The sequence below is a fragment of the Olea europaea genome, chromosome 1 (assembly GCF_002742605.1).
Source record: "Olea europaea var. sylvestris chromosome 1, O_europaea_v1, whole genome shotgun sequence".
Lineage (NCBI taxonomy): Eukaryota > Viridiplantae > Streptophyta > Magnoliopsida > Lamiales > Oleaceae > Olea > Olea europaea.
The window spans coordinates 25,883,223-25,891,685 of record NC_036237.1 but is presented as its reverse complement, the minus strand read 5'-3'; positions in this window follow the sequence as shown (position 1 = coordinate 25,891,685).

The window sequence follows — 8,463 nt, the reverse complement described above, 5'->3', positions numbered from 1 at the left end:
CCTATATAAACCCATATCTCGTTTTGGGAAAAAGACACACAAAAAGAAAATAGAAAAATATCTTGCATCAGTCCTCCTTTTCATAGTCTGAATTTCTTATATTCAGGATTTTACATTTATTTTGGAGTACAATTGAGAGTTCTAGAAAAATCATTCGTGATTGCTGCACAAATGGTTTACGATCGTTGTATTCTGGGAGTGATTGTCCACGGAGGTCGCATCAATTATTGACGGACAATTTCACTTTAGGACATCGTGCTGTCACGAGACTCGATCAAATGATAAGTTTTATATTTCTACATTATATTGTTCTGATCACTACTGCAACTAATTATTTTATCCAACAACCATTTCATTATTTTTTGACTTTCTCCTGGTTTTTCTCTTTTTCAATGTTCAAAGAGCCTCGCTTCTTGCACAGAAGGCTTACAGATAGGGATGACAGTGGACCGAGCCGAGCCGCCTTGGCTCGTTAACCCATGAGCTCAGCTCGGGCTCGTGACGAGCCGAGCTTGTGGCTCGTTTTTCACGAGCCGAGCTTGGGCATGGCTCGTTGCTCGTGGGCGAGCTCGGCTCGGCCCACGAGCTCGTGGGCCGAGCCGAGCCCAAGAGCGGCTTGCGAGCTTGTGAATTTTTTTTATTTTTTATTTTTGCAAATTTTGCAAATTTTATTGATAAAATATTATTTTTTTCCACTTTTTTGGACGAGCCGCTTGGCGAGCTCGATGAGCCGAGCCCGACGCAACCCCCCGCTCGGCTCGAGCTCGGGCTCGTCATTTGATGAGCCCGAACAGCCCACGAGCCGAGCTTTGACGAGTCGAGCCGATTCGACCCAATTGACATCCCTACTTACAGAATACATATAATGAAGGAGTGGGTGAGGTTTTTTTTAACAATATTTTATTCATATGGAGTCCACCCCCACGTAAGTATATGTAATGGTTCTGTGAAAGTCATTCTATACAAATGTAAAATTCCATGTTCAAAAGCACTATATAATAGGTTCTCTCTCTTTCCTTCATGTTCATAATATATCATGCACAATTCATACTTTTGACCTTTCGATTTCAGAGAACTTGGTCAAATTTGAATTTATAGGTCAAAAATGCTTGCAATCCTGACACTGTTTTGAATCTCCATCTGATTTGGCTGATAGAATAACACAAAGAACTTTATTCCCTTCCAATGAAGAAATTACAAGAATAAAAAGAAAAAGGGAGAGAGTTGTGGCTGAAACCATAAAAATCATATCACATTCTGGCGATAGAGAATAATTAGCAAAGGAAGATTAAAAGTAGTATCATTTAGCTAATCAAGAAACCCAAGTATTTATTCAAATATTTTAAATAACCCTATTGTCAATCACTTAAATGTTTTGCATATTCCTAGTGCTGCTACTTGCATGAACTTGATCAGGAGATTGCTCCACATGATTTAACATAAAACAGTACAATTTTTATTTTAATAATGTCGCCATAAAAAAGCAAAACTTTTGTCATCGCGTTAGAAGTCATAACATAAAATATATAAGATGCTAAGACTGCAACCAAGAATGTGCCTACCTATTTTTGGCTCCACCACCAACCACACTTCTTTGTGCAATAACCATCTAAAATGGATGGATATGGGGATGAGGAATAATTAGAAATCAATCAAACAAGAATCCTTAGCAGGATGCAGTTTAATTCGATAATGGACTTGCATATTATGTGAAGAGAAAAGCAATGCTTTTAGGTTTTTAGATGATGATATGTGCCAGCCATCCAACCCATGCAAGTGATAAATAATGCCATGATTCAAACGTGCTGGAAGCTATTTAATCTGGGTCAAATTTGTTCCAAGTCTGTTGATTTGTTTTAGTTAGCGAATAAGACCAAGTGGTTAAGTCTTGTTGATTATTTTTCCTAACCTGTAGCCTAATTTTAGTATTATTGTTATCACTTTGAAGGCTATAAATCGCCTGAACGTATTCAAAAAAAGGGCTGTGAATTATTTCTTCAAGTATCTCTCCTTTAATCTTCTTCTGCTCCCAGTTCCATTCTTCTCTTTAAGTCAAGTTAATGAAATCAATGGTATCAGAGACAAGTTATGACTATAGACAGTCGCGGTAAAACAATACATAATTTTGCAATGAAGTGAACGAAGTGTTGTCTCGACATGAGTCCAATTTCGACCAAATTAATGCTGCTCTAAACATTTTATTAACTGAATTACAGGCCTTGAAAGTCTTTAACATCACACATACTCACCAAGTTGATGTCAACCCATTTTACCTAGGTGAAGCCAGTGGCGAATCTAGGACTTCGACTCAGTTAGGGCGATCGTTGATCGTTGGCCGTTGTCTGTCGATAATTAACGACCGTATAGCGATATCGTTTATTAATATTAAAAATTCTTCGATCTATATGTAAATATACTAAAACGTAAAAATCGTATATTTATATCATATTATAGTTTCATACAATCCGAAATAATATAAATTACATGATACATAAGACTTCTTTGTGTTATCAATACTTAACAAATCGTTTGCTTGGCTAAAAGTAGTTGAGAGATTAGAACATCACTACAAAAATTAGATTAAAATTCAGTTGAAAAAATCATTCCATAATTAGTATGAGAATTGAACGTTAATCAAAGATTAAACGTATTTAAAACTAATTTTAAAATATAATTAAAGTTTCAATTTTCAATTCTCAACATCAATTCATCACAAATTATAAATTCCCTAATTTCTCATTTTTAATTTTCATGAATCACATATTCACATTTCACAATACTCAAATTAATTTTTTATATCACAATTCACAATAGACAAATTCTCAAATAACATATAAATTAAAACTCAATACTCATAAGTCATATCTTATAAATTATTAAAGCATAAAATATTTAAAACCAAACAAAAAAAAAAAAACCTTTTGTGAAGTCTTAATATATATTATTTTGTTAAATTTAGATTCAAAATTCAACTATTACCATGATGATTAAGCTTCCAATCATTCTAATTCTAGAAGTTATAAATTCGAATCCTTTCCTTAGGAAATTAATTTTGGTAAATATTGTAAAAATAAAAATTTTACACAATGAAATGGAGGGGAAGGAATCGAACCTAAGACTCACAATATATAAAAGGAAGCTCTAACCAACTAAATAGAAAATAAGTTTGAAAATAAAATAAACTACTAATTATATAACCTAAAATTTTTATCTATTACCAACAAAAAAAAATAAAAAATTCCCCGACGAATCCAGCTAGGGCAGCCACCCTAGCTGGCCACATACTAAATCCGCTCCCGTGAAGCCTCAAATTCTCCCATTCTGCACGATCTTACAACCCTAATGACCTGAGCACTACTGTCTCAAGTTACACTTTCCAAAGTTCAATGGCGAGGACCCAACTGACTGGCTCTACAAAGTAATCTGACCAACAAGTTCAACTAGCTTCTTTCCATCTAGAAGGTATTGCCCTGCAATAGCACCGTTGGTTAACGAAATTTCCCGGACCACTTACGTGGAATGAGTTCACCAAGGCTGTCCATCTTCATTTTTGTCGAACAGATTATGAAGACCCGTCACAAGCTCTAACTCGACTTCGACAGACCTCCACTTACCAAGAAGCTTTTGAAAAGCTTTCCCACCTAGTTAACGGGTTGCCTGAAAATTTTCTCATTAGTTGTTTGTTTCAGGACTTCAAGATGACATTCGCCTTGATGTAAAATAAAGCAGCCCCGCACTTTGATAAATACAATAGGAGTTGCTCGGCTAATTGAGGAAAGAAATCAGCTACAAAAGAAATCGAACCAACCATTTTGTTCCCAATCAGCTTCCTCAGCACCAAAGGCGACCCCCACAACCCAACAGCTGGTATATTAGGCCCTCAATCGAACCAGCGTGAAAATCCAAGTTTAAATACGTCTTCAACCACATTTCGATGAATCACCAATCAAGAGGTGTGAGAACGTCGAGACAAAGGGTTGTGTTTCTATTACGATAAGAAGTTTGTTCCGAGCCTTGGCGTGAACATCCACAATCGTTTATGATAGAAGATTTACCTCAACCAAGCTTTGATGAAGCCAATCGTGCTAGAGATGAACCAGAAAGTCAAGAAGCCATGCCAGAAATCTCCTTTTATGTAATTGCTGGAGCTAATCATCATATAACTATACGTGCATTAGGTAAGTTGAAAAGCAAGAATGTAACTGTCCTCATAGACGGCGGCAGCACCCACAACTTCATCGACCAAGCCTTGTTCACCAAGTACAGGTTATCGGTAATTTGAGATAAGCAGTTCCCAATTCACGGTGTCTAATCGAGAAAAAATTGAATGTGCCGGACAATGCCAATTGTTCACCATCACCATCCAAGGAGGACCCATCGCAGTAGATTATTATGTTCTTCCTGTTGCAGCTTGTCAATTAGTTTTGGGAGTACAATGGTTAGAGACTTTCGGACCAATTTAAACCGATTATAAGCAACTAAGCCTGACATTTCAATGTGGAGGAGTGTCCCACACATTCCAAGGATTGAAACAGGTTGGCATGGAAGCTTTAACAGATAAGGAATTTGGTTACCTCCAATCTTACTCTATGTTAATAACTCTCAACCAAACTCATACTCTCCTAACATGGTCCAACTCCTGACTGACTTCCATCAAGTATTCGAATCACCCAATAGCCTATCTCCAAAGCGAGCAAATGATCACCGTATTCCCCTACAGCCAAACACAGAGCCAGTAAGCTTTAGGCCATATCGATACCCAGTGATAGCCTATTTTCCTCACCTGTCTTATTACTAAAGAAAACCGACAATGAGTGGCGATTTTGTGTAGACTATGAGCATTGAACAACATAACAGTTTAAGACAAATACCTGATTCCGGTAATTGATGAGCTTTTCGATGAGCTTCATGGACCAAATTTTTCTCTAAACTAGATTAAAAGGCTGGTTATCACCAGATTCGAGTGAAAGAAGAAGACATTCCAAAAAGGCTTTTCGACCACATGAAGGGCACTACGAGTTCCTGGTGATGCCATTTTGTCTCATCAATGCACCGGTAACATTCCAAAGCCTCATGAATGATCTCTTCCACCCCTATCTTTGGAAGGTTATCTTGGTTTTCTTTGACGACATTCTTGTATATTCAAAAACCTGAGAGGATCATCTCTCACATCTTGGAATAGTTCTCTCCATCTTAGCAACTAACCAATTATTTGCTAAAGAAACAAAGAGCGGGTTTGGCATTTCAAAGGTTAATTATTTGGGTCACATTTTTTTTAGTAAGGAGTGGTTGTAGACCTAACGAAAATAGAAGCAGTCCTTGAATGGCCAACACCAAAAACAACAAAAGGAGTGAGTAGGTTTTTCAGTTTAGCAGGATATTATCGTAAATTTATTTGTCATTTTGGATGCATAGCTGCCCCGCTAACTCAACTCTTGTCGAAGGATGGACTTAAAAAGAATGAGTTGGCTGAGTTAGCCTTCAAACAGTTAAAGGAGGCATTGACATCACCACCAGTCCTTTGTCTCACAGATTTCTCTCAACGGTTTGTGATCAAATGTGATGCAAGTGGGATTGGAATTGGAGTAGTCCTCTCCCAAAATAATTGGCTAGTAGCTTATTTTAGTGAAGCTTTGAAGGGATCAGCAATGTTATTGTCCACCTACAAGAAGGAAATGCTAGCTATTGTCAAATCTATTAGAAAATGGCGTCCTTATTTGCTCGACAAACCCTTTATAGCGCGTACCGACCAGAAGAGTCTTAAGTATTTACTCGAGCAGCAGGTCACTATCCAGCACAGACTAGATGGCTTCCAAAGATCCTTGGGTATGATTATGAAATTGAGTATAAGCGGGGGCCCGAAAATCAAGCCGCTGATTCCTTATCTCGTGTAGTTGAATTTCAATTCTTATCCATCTCTATACCTCGTGCAGATTTGTGGTCGATATTACGAGAAGAAGTGCTACATGATCCTTTTATTTGAGAAATTGCTCCAAGTAGAGTTAACCTACCAACAAATACAATGAGATAAGAGTATGGTTCAAAAATGTCAATGTTCATGTGAGTCCCGCTTCAACCTTAATTCCACAAATAATTGCAGATTGCCACTCAACACCTACTGGAGAACATTTTGGGTTTCATAAAACTCTCCCTCGCATTAAGTTCAGATTTTGGTGGCCGAATATGCACTGAGCAGTAAAGGAATTTTTACAACAATGCAATATCTATCAACAATACAAGACCGATTGCATGACGCCTGCTGGACTATTATAACCTTTGCCAGTCCCTATTCAAATGTGGACACATATATCAATGGATTTTATTGAAGGATTACCGCAATCAAATGGACAAACGGTCATCATGGTAGTTTTAGATCACCTAATAGTATGCTCACTTTATAGCCTTAAAACATCCATTCACTCAATTATTGTTGCCAAAACATTTGTTTCCAATAGGGTTCGTCTCCACAGTATTCCATCTTCCATTGTTAGTGATCGGGACAAGGTGTTCATCAGCTCTTTTTAGTGAATACTATTCTGGTTGCAGGGAACCAAGCTTTGCATGAGTTCAAGTTACCGTCCATAGTCCGATGGCCAAACCGAGGTAGTAAATCGTACATTAGAGCAATATTGGCGGTGTTTTGCAGGTGACAAACCTTGAAAATGGCTCGATTGGATCCCTTGGGGGCTAAGTTTAGCTACAATACATCCATCCACTGTTCCACTAAAATGACGCTTCTGTGGCATTTTGAGCTTCAATGAAGCTTGCCCTAACATTTGTTGGTCCTATCAGATTATTGAGAAGGTGGGTACAGTGGCATATCAACTAGCTCTCTCTTCTGGCTCCCAAACTCATGATGTGTTTCATGTTAGCCTATTACAAAAGCATTTGGCCGCTAGTCACTCCAGTTTCAAGTTAACCTCCACCAGTAACTGATGATGCTATTATCCTTCCATGACCACAAGCTGTCTTAGATCGACGTGTAATTCATAAGGGAAAATACCAGCCAAAGTCTGAACTCTTTGTTAGGTTTAATGCCTCAAAATAGGGTTGAAATTTTGGAAGATCACGTTTGGCTTGAATTTGGAAAGAAATCAAATTACATCCAAGATTTTTTCCTTCATGCGGTTCCAAGATTTTTTCCTTTCATGCGCTTTAACCTAATTCCAGTATATTTTCTTACCTTTTAGGACTCCATTAGGTTTATGAATGTGGCCTATAAATTAAAGACTAATTTGTCAGTTTTAAATGAAGCATTATTGTTGTCCTGTATTATTCTCTCCATATTGTCGGTTTAATAAATTTCATCATTCTTCTACTTAGTTTCTCTTTTTTCTACTTTACTTTAATCTTGTTTTCATGGTGCGATCTTGAATATATCATTATTGTCATTAAATCTCAATCTTGCATCACCTTTGGGATCAACAAGTGGTATTAGAGCTCGGGTTGCAAGTTCTTCGTGATTTGGTTGAGATTTTTCAAGGATGAACTCGTTGAAGTATGAAATTCTGCTGGTGGATCGTAATACAAGATTTTCGCTGTGGCAAGTAAAGATGAGGGTTATGTTAACACAGATGGATCTTGACAATGCTTTGCTGCGTTTTGAGAGGATGCCAACAAATTTGTCTTTGGAGGAGAAACAACGGAGGGATCATCTTCACTTATCCAAAATATTCTGCAGGATGTCTTAAAGAAAAAGATGGCGATTGTTTTGTGGCTCAAACTGGAGCAGTTGTGCATGACAAAAAGTCTGATGAGCAAATTGACTCTAAAGTAAAAGCTGTATTCCCATCGTATGACAAAAGGAGGGTCACTGCAGGACCATCTTGCTGTGTTCAAGGTAAATATTGCAGATTTGGAGACGTTGAAGGTAAAATATGATGAAGAGGATCTGGCCTTGATCCTATTGTGTTCACTATCCAATTCTTTTTTGTCGTTTTGTGATACTATATTGTATAATCTTGACACGCTGACCATTGAGGAGGTATATGACGCCCTGTTCTCAAAGGAAAAGATGGAGCTGTTGGTTGAAGATCCTACATTTAGGGGTGGGGATGCTCTGATTACTCATGTTGATCGACAAAGGGGTAGATCGAAGGTGAAGTACGGCAATATATATTGTTATTACTACTAGAGGAAAGGACACATTAAGAAAGATTGCGACAAATTGCAGGGTAAAGGTGATTTACATGCAAATCATGCGAGGCAATCAGGCAACGAGACTAACATTGTTAGGAATTTTTCAGATGATGGAGATGTAATGTTGGCTATATCTGATGGGAATCCAAACCTAGGGAATGAATTTTGGATTCTGCATGTTCGTATCATATGTGTACCTATAGGGCTTTGTTTCAGACATATGAGACGGTGAAGCAAGATGGAGTTATCATGGAAAATAACCAATCTTGTCGGGTTGTAGGAATCAATCGGGTCAAATTGAGGCTATAAGATGGAACAGTGAGG